Source organism: Nipponia nippon, unplaced genomic scaffold (genome assembly GCF_047370975.1).
Source record: "Nipponia nippon isolate SJK-2023a ecotype South Korea unplaced genomic scaffold, ASM4737097v1 scaffold_16, whole genome shotgun sequence".
NCBI classification, from domain to species: Eukaryota; Metazoa; Chordata; class Aves; order Pelecaniformes; family Threskiornithidae; genus Nipponia; species Nipponia nippon.
The window spans coordinates 2,365,122-2,383,480 of NW_028262332.1; the positions used below are offsets into that span (position 1 = coordinate 2,365,122).

General features: G+C 47.9%; 1 protein-coding gene across 6 annotated transcripts in view; it reads left to right on the top strand.

Annotated features, from left to right (window-relative positions):
• EHMT1 (euchromatic histone lysine methyltransferase 1) overlaps positions 1-18,359 on the top strand; it is a 121,575-nt gene that overhangs the window by 8,881 nt on the left and 94,335 nt on the right. Inside the window, exon 1 of one of the 6 annotated variants that reach the window (XM_087753185.1) lies at positions 11,932-11,953. The exons of 3 other annotated variants lie outside the window; for them this stretch is intronic. The gene's annotated coding sequence lies outside the window, so the exon portion shown is untranslated. Of the gene's footprint in view, positions 1-11,931; positions 11,954-12,144; positions 12,212-12,503; positions 12,527-18,359 lie in introns of those variants that run through there. 2 more of the 6 variants (XM_087753183.1, XM_087753175.1) reach the window with 2 other exon arrangements.

An 18,359-nucleotide genomic window follows, 5' to 3' on the forward strand; every position in this document is an offset into this window, starting at 1 on the left:
TTTTTAAGATTTAGACTCGTTATCTGTCACACACAGGGTACTCCGTGCTTAACTCCCACATTTTTGGGATTTCTTTGTTTGTGTGTTTTATAGTCTCCTTCCCTACTGAAAGTACCCTTCGTGCTGGTGACATGGTTACGTTCTTGGGTTTCTAAGAGTTCAGCATCTTTTCTCATGCAGGTCTATGTTGATAGCACATCGGTCTTAATCGTTTATGGCTTTTATTAAAAACTGATTGGTTTGATGTCTTCTCAAATCCGCACCTCTAGACTACCCTCACGGAGGCTGTTTTATCGACACAATTTATCTTCTGCCCCTTGCGTGACAGCAGACTAAAATTTTACCTGCTGCTGTGGATGCAAATGCTGGTGCTTTATGCAGTTACAAGATGCACGTTGCGTTGCTGTGGCTGCTGTTTGTCCTGGAGTTGTGGGTCCAGGCTGCCGTCAGCAATGACACAAAGATCCTCCTTGCCCCCAGCCAGCGTGCGGGCTTAAATACAGGTCCCGGTGGGATCCCAGAGGCAGCCTGGCTGCGGAGGAGAAGGTCAGGAGGTGATGAGGAATGAGGGTGATTTGTCAGGTTTGTGGCTTGGCTAGTGCTAGGAAGTTTTACTAGCCAACTTGCCTTTCTTCACCGGGCCTTTGTTTCCAGCCACGCTTCCGATGAAAGGCAGAAACGGCAGCTTCTCCATTGGCTGCAGGAAACCACCTCCCCATGCGGCACAAGCCCTTGACGAACACGCGCTGCGGCCGGGCGCCAGTGTGGATGCGCTCCAGCGGCAGAGCTGCGTTGGCAGCTGTGAGCCCCGGGCTCTTACTTGTGGGGTGCTGGCTCCTGCCAAAACAGCCTCCTGCAACGGGGAGGCAGCACGGAGGAAAAACAGCTGGGAGAGGGGGTTTCCATTATCTGCCTTGAAATGCACCTAGCCGAGACATCTGGCGGCACGGCGGTGTGAGCCTGCGGTGCCTCTCTGCTCAGCGAGGGCAGGCAGGCCCCAAGGAAACGGCTCGGATAGTCTCGGCGAGCTCCCAGGAGTAGGGAGGTTTGATACGGTTCCCCCTCAACGTGCTCGTGATCCAGCAGCACGGTTGTGTCAGCAGCTTGAAGCCGGGGCAGGCTCTGTCGGCAGAGCTGTATATTTTGCAGCTGCGGCCAAAAAGCCGATTGCAGGAGGCCCCGTCGTCTACGTGTATTTATACGTGGGATGCCCAGGGATGTTCTAAATTCTTCTTTAAACGACAAAAACTCCAGAAGTGGAAGTCGGCGTGGAGCTGCCAAGAGCTGCTCCTGATGCAACAGTGTCTGCTTTTAAAGAGCAATGTAAATGGTGACGGGAGGCCCGTGGTTCCTGCATGCGTTCCCTGATGAGTCAGATATCTTAGCTTGCACTGGGATGGTGATGCTGATGCAGTTGCTGATTGCTGCCAAAGCAAGGCGTCCACACAAGGAGATTAGACAACGGTCCTTTTCCCTGCTGGGTGCTCATTAACATTTTCTTGCTGATGTATTATTAATTAAGCTAATTTTTATTGCCCTGTAAGTATAGGTGGTGCTGCTTTGCAAGCACAGAACATAACCTGCTTGTTTCCCAGCGTTTCTGAAGTGTGTGTTGTGCCATGTGCAAAATGAGAGTATTGGAAAAACTGACTGTGCGGTTGGATATTGAAGTAAGGTAAATCTCTGGGTTTTGTGTTCTTTTTTCCCTCTTACTTAGCAGATGCCTGGCTTCGTGGCTGACCGGGGCTGGTGAACGTGGAGCTATATGAGCAGAGAGCTAAGGACCTGTAAATGCCCTGTATGCAGAATTAGTGCAGACAGATAATAGGACTTAAGTGCAAGGAGAGTTTGCAGCATTGACCCTCTATAAGACAGAAGATTACATAGACTACAGCTGAGTATTACATTAAAAAGAGTCTTGGGACCTGATCCAAACCCGTAGAAATCGTGGAGGGATTTGCCATCAGCTTCAGGGAGAGCAGACTGCTTGCAGTGTACCCAAGCAATGGGGCAGTCAGCAATTTAAACAAAAGAATTTAAAGAACTGTCCAAGCAAGGCTGGTTGGCGGAGTCCGATTATGAGATTTAGAATTTGTCCCTGCTGAAAAGCGCTGTGCCCAAGAACGACTTCCTACTCTTGTTAAATGCCAACGAATTGAAATTCTGCTAATTGGCCTGGCATCGCCATTGTGGTGCTTTGTCTACTGCGAACGCAGCCTCCTTGCTGTCAGCAGCCTGCGTGCCTGAAAGGTGCAGCCGTGCGCTGCCGGTGCCAGCGTATCCGCGGGGGAAAGGGTGCGCTGTCACCTCTGAATCTGCTATTTCAGATCAGTGTGGCATCTGTGTGTTTGGAAGTCCCTTGAGTCTGCTGAGATGAGGTGTGTGGATCTGCACGGGTCGCTTCCTCGCGAGGTCTGCCAGGTGGCCTCTCCGTCCTGCCGCACCCCTCGGTCCCTTTTGTGCTGTGGTTTCCCTGGGGATGAGCAGAGGCTCCCACCCTTGAATGTCCCGGTTGAACACGGTGGCTGGGTTCTGCAGCCTGTGCTGCTCTGCAGGCTTCCTCCCTGGGACAGGTTGGTTGATGTTTTGCTACCTCTCATGCTTTTCCCATCTGTAAAACAGAGGTTAACTTTTTTACAAAGTTACAAGGCTTGTCTTGGTGTTAGAAGCCTTTAACTGCAAGTGTTGTAGAAATGCAGAATGCTAATTTTTAAGTGTACAAGTTATCTTCACTGGGTAAGAGATGGCAAGTTACTATGTCAAAATGTTCGCTATTTTCTGTGCTCTGGTTTGTGTGCTCTGGTTTCTGGCTTCATTCTTTGAGGTCGTGGGTGGACCTGATTAAGAGAAATAGAAAACTTCTTCCAGAAGCACTTTGTAACATATGAACTATTTGTGAGCAAAGCCAGTATGACTCCCAATATCCAGCACCTCTTCTTTGGACTTCTGACAGCAACATTGGACTTCATCTTGAAAATGAGATCTGTAATCTCTCACGTGTTCTCTTATTCCATTCTTAAATTAGGCTAATGTATCCTGTCCAGCCTATGGGATTATTAACAAACCTCTGTAATTATGGCATCTACTGTAAGGTCATTCTGTGCCCCTTGCTAGGAAAAATCCACGTTTAATAAACAAATCCACTTTGAAAACCTGCCACTGACTTTTCTAAAGCAAAACGTTGGGTAGAAAATTGTCACTTTGGCGATCTTTCCCATTTGTTTGTTTACCTCTGATTGTTTTACCTGGTTTTGCAAGAGCGTAGCCGTTGCAGCTGGAGGTCAGGCCTAGTTGCACAGCGCGGGTGAGTGGGGGAAAGCGAGAGGGGGCTGGGAGGGCTGGAGCCCCCCGCCAGCATCGCCTGCCCCGGGCTGCGCCACAGCATCGCCTGCCCCGGGCTGCGCCACGGCCACGCAGCCCAGCGGCGCCCGTCGCCGGTGCAGGTGCCTCCCAGCCGCGGGCTGGCTGCAGCTGCATCTGACCTTGCAAAAGCACTGAGAAAAGCTCTGTTCTGTTGGTTGATTCAGCCGTTTTTTGGGGTTTTTTTTGAATGAGAAAAAGCCCTTAATATTTTGGCGTGAATTCATGATGCTTGCTTTTATTCTGCGCGTGACAAAACCATGTGGTTGCAGTCTCTTGCTCAGCCTGGGTAGGATCCACTCCTTCGTGGACTGCCATCGGAAGTTCAAGACGTATCTCAAATCCTACTTAAACCTCACTCGCCAGCAGATCCGCTTTGTTTGGCTCCGGGCACAAGAGTGGGAAGGAGTGGGTTATACTGGGTACTAGAAGTTAAACTGCACGGAAGGAAAATCAACCAGTATTGTTTTTTCACTGCATTATCAGAGCTTTGCGAAGGTTTGGCCAACATAGGATATGGTTTCCGTAGTTAACTGTAAATACCCCGTGAGTTACATCACCTGAGGGGTAAAGGCAGGAGGAAAGGGTTTCCTGCCTCTGCCCGACGGCATCGCTTGTTCTCTGGGTTTTCAGCCACGTGTGTCTCAACACACTGCTCTTTTGGCATTGTTATCCGGGAACTGTTACACATAGGCCACCTCTGCAAATGAATTTCCAGGAATGAAGTAATTTCCCCATTCCTTTCTACAGGAATACTTGAATCAAAATTTTTGTTACGCTCCATGTGAATTCAGGGGCTGTTTCCCCAAGCTTAGGTTTAGAGCTAATCTTCACCCAGACGCTGCCATTATCTTGGTGATGTGCCTCCTCCCCTTAACTCACCAGCTGTGGCATGAAGCACGCCCGTCTCTCTTGACGCGAGAACGCTGTATCGCGTTGCCGCCTTCTGGGCTGGGCAGCATATGGGAGGACTAGTTAAAATCTCTATCTTTTTTGCTAGATCCTGTGAGTTGCCTATGCGACAGCATCAGGGATGTGGCGCCCCAAATTGGATAAAAACCCTCTCCTGGCCTGCCAGCCCCCCATGAGCTGCCAAGTGGTCTGTCTGTGGCGTAGGTTATTTATATGAACGCAGCTCCATGTGGGAATGAGCCCGTGGTGCCTCTCGTAATGGTCCATTGCAGATCCAAATCGGAGAGAAGAGGAGCACAGCTGTGTGCTGCTGAGTGCTCTGCTCTGTAATTCCATAACGTGGCTAGACAGGTAGGTTTTGATCTTGCAAACGTTTACGCATCTGAGTAATAATTACTAATATGCCATAGTATTTGGCGTTACAGGGAGAGCTGTTCATCGGTGACATAATGGCTCGGATGCTGGCTGTGTCTTGGATATAGGGTTGCACGTCTAAGCCCTAGATGTGTGGGTAGGTGTGAGCCATGCCTCCATCTAGGAATGCCTCCTCCGTAAGGACGTGCAGGCGTCTTGCGCTGGCTGAGTGTGGGTGCAGTTTTGCTGGCAAAATAAGCCCTCCTGCGTGAAGCAAGCTGCCTCCATGGCACAAAGACCTCCTGGCTAAGGGCTCCCGCAGAGGTGCGCTCCTCACAGCCCCCTCAGCAGAGCAGAGAAGCGGGAGGTGATGGTGGGCTGGTTTAAACAGGAGTTGCAGGTTTTCAGCCATGAGCCATCGGATTTGTAGAAATAACCATTGACAGGATGATCATGGCAGTTCCTTTGCATGTTGAAAGCTATGACTATTAATTAAGACTGTACTGTGAGAGCTCATTTACATACAGCTCTTAGCATATACAGGCTCAACCTCTACGAGGCCCAATTAACAGCCAGTTAAAGTTAGCACTTTGTATTGGTAGAGCTAATTTGGGTGAAGACACAGGACTTAGCCATGTCGATATAAGCACCTTTACGCTGGTGTAAATGTGGCTGTGCTGCACGTCCTGTGAGTGTGTTGACGAAAGTCAAGTTGATAGAAGCACGTTTATGTTGGTATAACTTTGAATATGCTTTGAATTGTCTCAACAGAACTATCACGCTATAAAGGATGCCTCTATCAGGGATAGCTAAAAAGATGCAAAAATTGTGGCTGGACCAGTAATCAGGTCCTTGAATTAATTTACTTTTTTTTTTTTTTTTTACATTACACTATTTCAGTGTTTGTCGTTCCATGCTTTTGTGTTTCTCTGTGTTTGGGGTTTTCTTTTTTTTTTAATGGGTCAAATGGGGAACAAGCTATTTTGGAAACATGCAAACGAAAAGCTGGAACGTAGATGCCAGTCGAGGTGAGGCTGGACTGTATCCCACTGCTCCTTTGCTTTGCATGCCGTGTGAAAGGTATGTCGTTGAGCAAAACAGAGGAAGGCTCAGAGCGTGGAGGAGGCAATGATTCTCCCGGAGCTGTGAACAGGCTCACAAGGAGGCATCTGAGCATTGATATCTGTGTGTTTTGGAAGGCTGCAGTCACCGTCTTGTGCTATCAGGGCCTTTGGATTAAGTTGCAGCAGAGTCCTTCAGTTTTTCGGAGGTCTGGATTCTCGCCGTGCGTTACGGCGGGCTTGAGAGCGTGGGGCTTGGCCATCTGTTCCCAGAGCAAGGCAGTCTCTCGGTGCTGTGATCCTCAGCAGTTCATGTAACTTCTCCACCTTTGAATTTTAATCCAGAGGGTGGAGAAATAATGTTCATCCTCTTTGCTGCTTGGTTTGTAACCTGTACAGGTGTTACAAGCCAGAGGTGAGGCCAGCTCAGAGCCAGGCTTTGAGCCTTACCTCCCTGAAGCTGGCACTGCCTTTGCTAGCCATCATACTCATTTTCTTAAGCCACCCTAAGAATTTTTGTCTTTTTCGCTTCACTAAACCATTTGCTTAAGCTTTGAAAAATAATTTTTTTTTTTTTTTTTTTTTGCTTTCATACTTAAAGCCAGAAGCCTCCAGGACTTCCTCTCTGTTAATTCTGCTTAGTTTGTCTGAGTGGTTTTTAATCCCGTGCCAGGAGGGTGTAAATGTCTGTATAGCAACTATGACTACTGCAAGCGGCTTGCTTTTCTTCGCTGCCTCTCAGAGCCTTCTGGAAGTAGTTGGCAGACCAAAGGTTGAAAGCCACTGGTGTAGGAGATAGGAAGACCATGTGCAGAGGGACAGTTCCTGCTAAATGAGAAAGGACCCCCTTAAACAGCGTTTGTTGATCTTGAGAGACAAATCAGAGTTAGTCAGATCCTTGCAACCAGCGGGAGGCAAAATGAATCCATGTGTGTGTGAAATGTGAGGATCTTCTGAGCTCTTCCAAAGTTCTCCCGTATCGAAACTGGTGCCGCAGACAGCGTGATGCGGCGAACACAAACCACCATGGATTGATTTTTTTGACAGTGGGTTGCAATCACGCAGAAGCCTGCTGTTTCCCATCCTCCCCACACTCCAGTGGGTAATATTTACAATCAGGGCACTGTGCACACACCTTTGGTGTAGTGTCTCCATGCTGAAGGTGCTAGAAGCACTAAAGGAAAGTCCCCGAATCAGTCTGCGTTGAGGATTATTTTCTAAAGCATCCATACTCATTGCAACCACGTGGGCCACTCTGATAAGGCCTGAAAGGTGCCTGGAATACAGTGAGATCCCAGTAAGAGACTAATTTTGTCCACCCTGCCCAATGAACTTCTGGAATTTAACCTAAATTGGGTTTGTCCAGTGAGAGGTATTCTGACCAGGTCTCCTTCTGCAAAGGCAACCTGCTCAACGTGCAAGTAGGGATTTACTTTGCCTTTACAGAAAAGTCTGTCCCTAATTCCTGCCTCTCTGCACCAAAGTTGGCCGTGAGGTCTCAGACTGTAATGGCATGGTCGTGCTGGGAGTGAAATAGAATATGCTCGCGAAGAGCAGCAATGCCTTGGTCAGTCATGGGGCTCCTGATACGAAGCAGACATGGAGCTGAGCTGCTGTAATTTCTTACTGAGATGATGGACTTGCTAAATTATCATTCTGCCCACCAACAGTACTGGAGATGGCCGTTCCCTGCTCTAAGAGGGGTGTCTTGGTGCCATTTTACATTCTTGCTATCTCCTTGATAACATCCTCGGTGGGGCCGTGGAGCCCTTTTGTTCTCTGCTCCAGTTTCTAGCATTTACTGCTCTAGCAACACTTTCAGACCCAAAGCAGCGGGATCCTGGTGCTAACGCACCGCTACGGGTTAAAAGGAGGAAGCAGAGCACAACAGGTGATGAGCAGCTTTAGTATGAAATGGTCACGCCTTGAGATGGGAAGGATGAATGGCAGGTTGTGATATCTCGTTGTCTTGCGACTGGCATTGTTTTCATCATAAAAGATGAGAAACAGTCTTGTGTTACTGCCGCGTTTGTGGTTTGTAACGTTGCTGTGTTATGTTCCCTTTACGGAGTACGACAACGCAGGTTAGACTGAAGCCGTGTATCCACTGAAGCCCGGCCAACAGCAGGCAGCGTGGTTGCTCTGCTTTGTGGGGAAGTAAATAACTGTTTCAGTGGTCAGCACCTCAGCTTTGCAGGCTCCCCTTTCGAGCTGTGCTACCGCTAGGCTGTCCTTAGAGTGCCGATGCGCTGACCTTCCCTTCATCTCTACGTTTGGAGGGGGAGGCACTGTATTTTATACCAGAAAAATGCAGGTACTGTGTGAAAATAGTTCTGGTAGGCTGCAAAACTCAGGAGCCCGCTGTTGCTCTGCAGTGTGGTTTGTGGGATCCTGTCAGCTGGTTTGGCATTTTGTGGCTTTACTATAAATGGTGATAGAGATACAGTATTATGCATTAACGCCTTTTTTTTTTTTTTTTTCCTCCTGAGTGCTCTTCCATGCTTTGCCGCGATGTTACAGACTAGACTGAGAGTGTAAAAGCCGCCTGCAGATGTTCTGTGGGTAAGAGGAGGAGAAATCCTTTTCAGATTTTGGGCATACATTCCCATAGCTTCCTGCCGTCCCAGCCACTGACGAAACGAAGAACCAAGTGCACTGTGTGTGGCTAGAGGTAAAAACCTCAGTAGGCTCTTCCACAAGAAGTCTGACCCAACTGGCGAGTACGATCGAAGTAATTTGTTATCTGCTGCCTTTCACCTGACCGTCCCTCCCAGACCTCTGAAAGGTGTTGAAGACTGAGGACATTTAGACCGTGTCCTCAGATGCCTGCCTTTTGTGGCAGATAGAGTGTGAAGAGTGAGTACCAGCCATGGGCTTGATCCTGCTTCCAGGATCACCCCTTTTTGTTTAGATATTGGGCTCACAATCTTGTTTTTTCAAACTAGTGTGATTGGAGATGCTCAGTCTTCAAGATTTGGTCATAATCATTACACAAATATGTTTCCCTCTGGGACCAGTGGTCATGTCAAATGAAGCAAGAAGCCTCCGTGCTCTGTGTTCATGGGAAGCTGCTGGTCCCCCATACTTAGAGATAGCCCTTGCCCAAGTCATGCTGCCTTCTTCTCTTGGTTTTCTTTTGTGTTTGGTATTGTTTAGAGCCCTGGCAGCCTGCCTGGATGGGGTCACAGCTGTGCTGCAGTACATTGGTGGAGCTGCCCCAAGCTTCATAAATCTGGGACACTTCTGCAGCATGAGTAGAAAACTCCATGGGCTCTGAGGGTCTTGGATTTACTGTGCTTGCGCAGCTCGCTGGTACCTTGTGTGTCTCCTTCTGTGCCAGTGGTTAACACCTGATGTGGAGGGTACAGCATCCTGTAGGCCACCTCAAGCAGCAGAAGCAGAATTATTTAAGTATTGCTCTGTTCTGCTGGTACTTTTAGGCTGTTTCCTGCAAGAACTCATGGACAAACAGTGAAGGTACCAGAGTTTCTAGGTTCTGCAGTACGAGATAGAAGGTTGCTGTTGCACCAGGCTCGTATTCCAGCTGTGTGGTCTCCTGCAAATTATATAGGCAATTCTTAGCTCTTTTCATACAAATGAGTCTTTAAAGGGAGTCTGCACTGAGAGCATAAAACGCCTACATGAGTTTTTGGCAAGGCTGATTTTCTTCTGTTGCGCTGTGTTGGCACCACTGGACTTCACAGCATCGCCTCTGGGTCCCGCTGAATTGCACAGGAGGAGCCTTTGGCTCAGGTACTGGTGTCATGTTTAGTCCATGAAAGAGCAAAGAAGTGCATTTGCTAGGATGAAATGATTAATTGTATACTCAGGGTATAGAGGTCACAGCAGGGATATTAGAAAAGTGCCATCAATGTGCTGTCACGGTGGTGTTAAAGACGCTTTCGTTGGGATTTCTGAGGCTCCCAGTGAACGGCGAGGTGGGTCAAAGGGAGCCAGCCAGGGATGGCGAGCGGTTAAGGAAGGCTGCCCCGCTCTGCTTCTTCCCTGCGAGTAATTGTTTGAAGGAGAAGGGGGTTGCTTCCTCCTCTCTCATCATCTTCATCCAGCTGCAGCTTTCATGCTACTCATGACAAATGAGGAGTGTCAGAGGTGGATTTCACCACATCACGTACTATCTCCTGGTCGGTAAATTAGTAATACACCACCATGCTGTTCTGCTGCAGGAATCTCTCTGTCCTGGCTGCTTTTTCAGCCAGGTTGAAGGCTGGGTGGGTTTTTAAATGATGATATTTTAAAATTTGAGAACAGCTTTGATTTATTGACCTGCTGCCTCTATGAATCGAGCTGTCTGGGCTGGCATCTGGAGATAAGAGGCTGTCGAGTAATTGCTTATTATTGACTGATTGCCAGCTTGGGCTGTTTGCTTCAAGAAGAATCAATAGCAGTCAATCTTCAAAGTCTAAACTCTCAGGGAGTATGACTGGTTTCCAAATTGGGAATGACAGGTCAGGATAACTCCATATCTGATATCCCAACTTCATGTTTGGGTGTAATCCTGCAATGGAGGAGGAAGTGCAGGACATGATCTTCCTGCATCAAGGCTTTCACATCTGCCTGCTTTAAAGTCTGGGATTTTTCTTTGCGGGGATTTTCAGGGACAGATCCCACCCTCGCTCCAAGCCTTCCTCCGAGAGGCTGGAGCAGCCTCAGCACCAGCTGAGATCAGTGGGAGGCGAGGGCAGGATGAGTGCAGGCATCATTCATTAAGTCCCCAAAGGAAGAGAGCAGGGAGGGGTGGATGAACAGCCTGTGCTATGACACATCCAAACCAACCAGTTTGGATGCTTTATAAATAAAACAAAGAATCTATTTTAATGCATGGTAACAGAGATTTCCTTTCTGTGGGTGATTCTATTTAGGTGACAACAGAACAAAATATCCAGTGTCACCATACGTTTTATCATTCCTTACGGAGACTGTCGCTATGGTGAGCGTTCATTTTAAAAAGCAGACATAGCCCTTATTTAACACTATCATGACACGTTGCCTTTTTTGTGGATTCACGTGTAGGGCTGAAAACAGAAAAGGGGCTTCATGGCATCAAAGGCATTCAAGACTTTTTTTAAAAAAAAAAAATAAAAATGTTTGGATCTTTGTAATGGCTGGGGTGAAGTCTGGCGACTGGATTTGGGAAGCAATCTCACACCTTGGGCTGTAGCCCACTCCGGATTTTCCCCAGCGCTCGGGGGTTGCAGTCCGGTCTCTAGTACGCGTCCTAGACTCAAGCAGGGTTTAAAACTTGAAATCAGAGCCTGTCGTGGGGGAGGGGGAGGCTTGGATCTCTATCAGCTACAAAGAGCAATTAAGCAACAGGACATGAAATAGATAAATGGGAAGGGGAAGGGGAGTTCCCTGGTAATATGGGAAGATGAAAATGGAAGAAGGTATTTCTAAAGTGTAAATATTTGTCCTTAACTTTGGAGCTTTATTTTCACCAGGAAAGCTCTGATTCAAGGTGCACCGTTTGGGGTGAGGGAGAAATACCTCAAACAGAGCAGTTTAATCTACAGTGGTCCAGGAGAGAATGGACAAGATTACTTGAACAACCTTGTTTAGATACTGGATTTGTTGTCTACTAGCAAATCCTCATTTGCATGGGTCCTTAATCTCTGGAGTTAAATGTGTCTCAGGATCTGTTATCTACTGTGATGCAGAGTTGAGAACCAGATTTTTAAAGCCGTTCCTTTTTATTTGAATGCCTCCCCTCCCCTCCCCCCCCGCACCCCAAATTATCTTCCTGATTTTTTTGAAAAGCAGAGACGAGCCAACAAGTGATACAAAAGAAAAACCTGCCAGTGAGAAGAAGCTGTTTTTGACCTAAGATTCAGTGGATGAACTGTCCACCAGCCTGTAGAGAAAAGCCAAGATCAGACATTTAAAGCGTGTGTCGCAGGGAAACCACGAGCCCCCCCTCTTCCTGAAAGGGCACATAAACGTGAAATCTTTAAACCTCGTTGGAGGTAGAGGGTTGGGCAGGGATCCTTTCTGGAGCTCTAGGAAGGGATTAGCCCTTATTTTGGGGGCTGTTTAACTTTGCCTGTAGTCCTGAAATGGCATTTCCTCATGTCTGCAGCAGCCCTCATTTCATGAAATGGATGCAACTGCTGAAAAAAGATCTCGCGTGAGCATGCTCACTGGAAGATTAATCCTTTAGAGGGAGTTGGAGAGTTAAGCTACTGTAATTTCTCTGCAGTTGGCTGCAGTAAACAACTGCTCTAAAGACACGAGGAAAAAAATTGACGGAGGTATATGGGATTAATGTACATATCTTTTTGTGTTTCTACTTTAAGGTTGAGGGTTTGATAAAGGTTTTTCTCTAAGAGCTGGGGAAGAGGGATCTGTGTAATGATTTTATGGGTGACCTTCATGTTGTGGTTTCTTTTTTTCCTCCAGGCCAAAGTAATCCTATTTCCGTGCAAGGCCATGCTGAGGCACGGGCCGACTTTCTAGAGCTGGGGTAGAGCACCAGGGTGACTTCGTGTTGAGTTAAATGATTATACGAGGTGAGGCCTGCTGCACGTTGAGCTGTGTTGGCAGAAGGGAGCTGAAAACACCTCCTCCTGTTTAGTTGTGATCAGAACCCAGTGGGACTCGATATATCATGCTTCTGTTGGAAAGAAAATGTGTAAAGGGATTAGCTTTGATTGCCTACAGAATAATAGTCTTTTTTTTTTATTTTGCTCCCCCTCCTCCCCATGCCTGAGGAGCTGCAAACCTGTGTCAGATGGGGGAAGAAAAATAATCGTTGAGATATTTTGGCTTTGCTTTAAAGGATGATCACTTTTCGCATGTTGAGGAGAGAATGCCTTGCCAGCGAGGTAAGTGTTGCAGGCACACGGGTTGCGTCAAGGTGAAACCGAGCTCCTTCCTTCCCAGGCGCTGCTTTGCGGGTGCATCCTGGAGGAAGGAAAACCTCTGCTAGTTCCTAGCGAGCGAACAGCGTTTTATCTGCTCGCCTCCAGAACGCGTGGGTGAAGGAGGATGTGATTTACCGCCCTTGATGCTTTATATCAGCTTCCTCCAAATACTTGCAGCACGAGCGATGGAGGGCCAACCTGGGGGCTCCCAGGACATCAAGCAGAAATACCCGGGTGCCTTGATTTTCCTCAGGCTGCTTCAGCACAGTGCTTGAGCTGGGAGAGGCAGTGCTCGCTAACCACAGCTTGCGTCTTTACCTCTTAAAAAACATCTAGCTAATCCTTCTGAATGATGAGGAAATGGAGGTGAAGAGTCAGCAAAACTTGCCTGGCTTGGGGGGGGTGGGGAAGGGCATCGTTTTGAGTGCTATGTACCTAACTGGAATAAATCGCTCTCCTCGAGCTCAGGTTGTTAGGGATCACTCCTCAGCAAGTCTCCAGGACTGCGTACGAGTGGAAGAAGGGCACACCCTTCCTCCTTCGAGGAGTGAATAATAATAGATGCAACTCTGCCTGTGCCACTGCAAATTCATGTGTTGCATGGCTGTGACAGTAGTCCTGGCGTTACCCGGTGTTAAATTTATGTCCAACGGCAGCAGGATCTGTTTGCGATGTTGTGTTGGAAAATGGCTTCGTATTTCCTTGGAGTGGTGTGAAGAAGGGAATAATAATTCAATAATTTTGCAAATGTTAGTGGCTCCCACTAGATTCGTCCTGTGGTAGCTGTCAGCTTACATGCGATACACAGGTGGATGCTAATGCTGTCAGAGGAGTTGAGAAGGGCAATTCTATTACGGACTTGGCTCTGCTCGAGATGCTGCGTATTTGAAGAAAATTTTGCCACCCCAATGTTGAGGTTTTTCGCTTGGTCCCTCCTTTTCCCCTCCTTTCCAGAAGCTCTGGCTAGCACAGATTGTCTGTTCTGTGGATGGTTTTAGGGAACATTGATGGCTGTGTGCATAGGGGGAATAATTAGCTACCAAATGCGAATAGATTGTTTCTTGCTGTTTCAAAATCATTGTAATTTCTATTGAGGATGGGTTAATTATATCTTCATTTTGATGGGTGTAAGGAAAATGATAGAGATATAGCAATATAAATCTATATAGGGAGGGATGTTGTTTTCAGAATACTGTTTTGGAAGTCACGAGAACAAAGACTCCTCTCTTGGAGGACCATGGTTCTGTCGGGATTCAGTGGTGTTGGATGTTTCTCAGTGGTGGATGAGTGTTTTCTATTTCAGATTTTTATCTTGTGCCAGCGACCTATCTGTCACCACGACGAGGTTTTCAGCTGAGAGGAAAACGATCAAAGTCTGGTTAAAGTGCATTTGGTTGAAGGGCTGGGAAGTAGTTTTTTGAAAAGCAAAGGTGAAAGCAAGAAAAGTTAAAATAAACCTTAAAATTCATGATCAGGGTGTAACAAAAGTGCATCTTTAACCTCAAGTGTGTAGGTGGGGGGCTTCTTTACCAGTACAGGACCCAGCAGTCCCGTGGCACCAGGACTGGTCTGTATGCCGAAATGAGGTGCTTGTCCCTGGCTCTCCCAGTGCAGGCCATCGCTCTCTGTCCCTTTTGCAGTGGGTGACTTTAGGGAGCCTCCATCTGTCGTCTTGTTCTTTATTGCAGCCTCACTGGGAAAGGGAATCAAGTTCATCCCTAAAATGGTTTGGACCAGCTTTCAACTTTTTCCTTCGGTCTCCGGTACCAGGGCGGGCATCTGTGGCACCAGAAAACGGGGAAAAGGCTCAGCAAAAGGACAAAGGTGACACTGTTTCCTTAGCGCCATGCCTTTTGGCTCAAAGCCAAAGAGTAAAGCCCTCCTCCTCTTCTTGTTTTAGAGTAAAATGGGGAAAATGAGCTATTTTCAGTGGCTGAGGAGAGCCCCTGGCATGGAGCACTGTGCTTCAGCCTTACCAAGCTTTTGGTGGCCTGGGGACTTTGTGCCTCCAGATTGGAGCAGCTTTTGCGAGAGCCTCAGCCCAGAGCCGCTTCCCTCCAGCGCAGGGCTCCTCTTCTCTGCCGAGAAGACGTTCAGCTCCTCTCCAGCAAGCCCTGGAACTGATAAGTCTGAAAGGAAAAAATAGCTACGTCCAAATTTAATTTCTGTTTGGTTTAAAGTCTGCGGATGTGTTCTTGGGCTCTGCCGGAGGAGCTCTGCAGTTCCCTGCTGGGGTGTTCCCACGGAGCGGGCACCTCCCTCCCTGTGTGAGCCCCCCAGCCCTCCGGTATGGCCAAACCGAGCTGAGGTTGGTTCTTCAGCCTGGGCAGCTCATAGCCCGCTGCAATGGGTGCAATGTCTGCTGCGAGGCAGGCCGGGGATGGGGCATGTCTGCTTCTGCCGGGCTGGCCGTGGGAGCGGCAGCCTGCAGGGAACGGGGGTGGCAGTGGCGGAGGCAACAGCCAGTGCTCAGGCTGGAGTCCTCGGGGGAGAGCAGAGGTGTCATCCCCCCCAAAATGTTACCCCGGGAGTTTAACTCGCCTGTCCCGCAGGTCAGCGCGGACGGGGCTGTGCAGACTGTGGGGCGTGCAGGGAGTGCAGCCCAGGGCATTCCTGGATGCTTTTATTGAGATGGGTAACTTGGGCTTTTCAGGAGGATTCATTGCCTGAATTTGCAGGCTCCTCTCTTTAGATTTCTGTGAAAACTTCTGCCCGTATGGCCAGTTTTGTCTCTTTCTCCATCAGCATAACTTTGTTCAGTGGAGGAACTGAAACCTGAATTTGGGACTTGCTCACCTCTTTGGTATCGTAGCAGCCAAGGACTGTATTCAAAACAGAAAGAACAAAATGGAACTGAATCTTACAGGTGGATCTAAAGAAACCTTACGCGACCCTGGCAATCACAAGGAGGAGAAAGTTACTGTGCTGGGTAATATATTGCATCAAAGTCCCAGTCTGTAATAATCAAATGATGACCACTTCAAAGCCCGGTGTCTTTGCTTCTCTCCCTTCTGACTGCTTCAGCCAACCTTTATTCAATTGGCAATGACTTTAAAAGCAGACATTATGATATAAGCCTTGTAATTATTTGCTGTGATGAATCCTCTCTGCTGTGAAGCCGTGTGGAAGGGTTTTCTGTAACGTGCAGCATTTCTCCACCTTCGTGCCTTACCGAGGCTCGCTTCAGAGGAGAAGTTTTATCTCCTGCTCTCCTGCTTTCCTGGCCATTTCGAAATCCAGCTTATGGCTGCATTTCGGCTTCCTTAACACCCTGAAGTACCTCCTCGCTGCTTCAGCCTTGCTTTGTGCCCTTTTGCAGCGCTCTCCCTCTGCCCCGAGCCCTCCTGCCGGGTCCTGGGCGAAGCAGGGAAGGGCCTGATGGCATCTCCCCGGCAGAGCCCGTGGGAGCCCTGTGCTCCTGGGAGGCTGACGGAGCCCTGCTGCCAGAGGGGACCGCAGCAAGCCTGAAAGCAGCAGCTGGCAAAGGGGACTCCCTACCCCCCTTCTCCTGAGGATTAAGAAGTGAAGTTACGGGCACAGGGGAAGGAGCTGCATTTTTAAACGTGGCTGTGAAATAACTACATTCCCATGGTGGACGGGGCTTAATGAATTGATCAGCGTGGAGGACACACGTTTGGGCTTCTGAGCGTTAGAGAAGCAGTACAGTGTGGTACATTACGCTTGGAAAAATACGGTCTGTGGTGAAAGGGAAGATGGAAGAAAAATCCTGCTTTGAAGACCTGCATCGACCTGCAGGGGAAATATGGGATTAAACAGAGCAGGGAGAGAGCAGAAACACAGGAGACAGGGCTGTGAGCATGGCAGTCGGAGGAGGAGAGGACCGGGAGGGATGGGTGGATGGGGCTGTGCTGGAGGAGGCTGGTTTTGAAGGTGGTGGTGAAGTGACTTGGTGGCTCCTTAAAAAAAAAAAAAAAAAAAAGAGAGAGAAAATGAACTGCAGGTGATTCCTCAAGCGCCATCTAGTCCGTGACCTACTTGCTGCCAGGGTGATTTGCAGCTAGAGAAGCAAACAGAAGAAATGGCTGTTCCCTGTGGGAAGGGCAGGGGTGCCGGGACGTGCGGGAGCTCTTTCTAGTGGCGTTTTCTCTAGCTGCTGCGACGTGGCTGTGCCTGGGCACCTGGAGTTTGCAGAGCCACTGCTGGAGAAAGCGAAGGGAGCAGCTTTGAGTCATGCATTTCCCGCTGGTGTGGAGGGAGACAGTGCCGGATCCTGGAACCAGGCTCAGATTTATGAGCTGGCTTAAACACGTGGGCTCCGGGATGCACGAGCGAGCTCCTTCCCCGGGAGGGGTGCAGGGCACTACGGAACTGGCCTGTCTGGGGACGCGGCTCACCAGGACACGATACAAACAGTAGAAATTATTCATCCCTAACCTCCTTAATAATCCACTGCAAACTAAAAGTCTGCTTTCTCCCACTTCTGCTCCTTCAGGAGCCCCCAGTAACCTGATCATTCTTAATCTCATCTTATTTTCCAGATCATCAATTTGATTTCTCAGTACTTTTACAGTCCTTAGCGTTCCTGGGAATCTGTGCCTCCATCAATGATCTCTGTTTCTTTTTTGAGGCTGTAGCAACCTTGAACCGCAGTTTCCATACTATTTTTATAACTCGCACTGCTTACTAGAGGAGTCCTTCAGAAATAACTGTACAGTTCTTACCAAGATATCCCCAGCTTTTCTCAGGAACCAATAACTTCATCTCTTGCTAATATGAACTTGAAGGCTCTCCTTTTCCTCTTGTTCACTTCTCCCACTGGGGTTTGGGAGTTAAATGCCTTACCTTGAACTTAATTTGTGTATGTAGGTATACATGCATGTCACAGCGTATCAGATACTCCTTTAACCATCTTAATCATGATGCTGAGCACCTAGTGCTACAGGCTGCCATTGATTAGACAGTCGCTCTTCTCCTTTGCATTCATCAGCAAGCATTAGCATAGAACCTTCCTTTGCTTGATTTTGAAACGGCTTCCAATATCTTCTACAGTGCTTGATATCCAGATAAATTCATTAATCTCGACAGACTGAATGTGGATTTACTGGGGGCAGAGCCTTGGATGGGGAGGGGACCTCCCCCACCTTTCCCACTCGGACGAGGGCTGCATCTAGGCTGGGGCTGCTTCAGATTTACCTCTGTACAAAAATGATATTGGGACGTAGCCTTTGTATCTTTGTTGGGGGTGTTCTAAGTTGCTATATTAAATAAATAAAAAAAGTGGCTCTAAGATTGTCTGAAATGACAGCCTTCCTCCTGTTGATGGCATATAGGGAGTTACTTGTGAGTTAGCAGTCCAAGGTTATTTAACTCCCAAACTTCTGCACTTGCCTTGCAAACTCCGTGCAAGAAAATCTTTTCCTTGGAAAGAAAAATGAAAAAAAGTCCTCTGTTTTTCATAAGTTGTGAATTGTGTTCTTGTCTAAGCTGATTATTTTATTTATTCCAATAATCCTCTCTTCCAGAATAAAGGAAAATTAATTGTCTTCCTATTTCCATAACGATTTGCCCTTCAGACAGTTGCCAGGCAAAGTGCTTAAAACCTGAAATGAAAAGATGGTGAATGTTTAAAATCATTGAGCTACTGTAGGAACATGTTTGTATTTTAATAGGGTGATATTCAAGTGGTCCCAGCGAGTGCTATTTGCTCTCTGTTCTGTAGGATTATGAGGTTGGTTTTTTTTTTTTGCTTCTGCATATAAAAATGGGGTCAAGCCTGCTGTGGTAGATAGTGCAAGTCTTATGTAGGATTTTGCTAGCAATATGGACTGCCTGC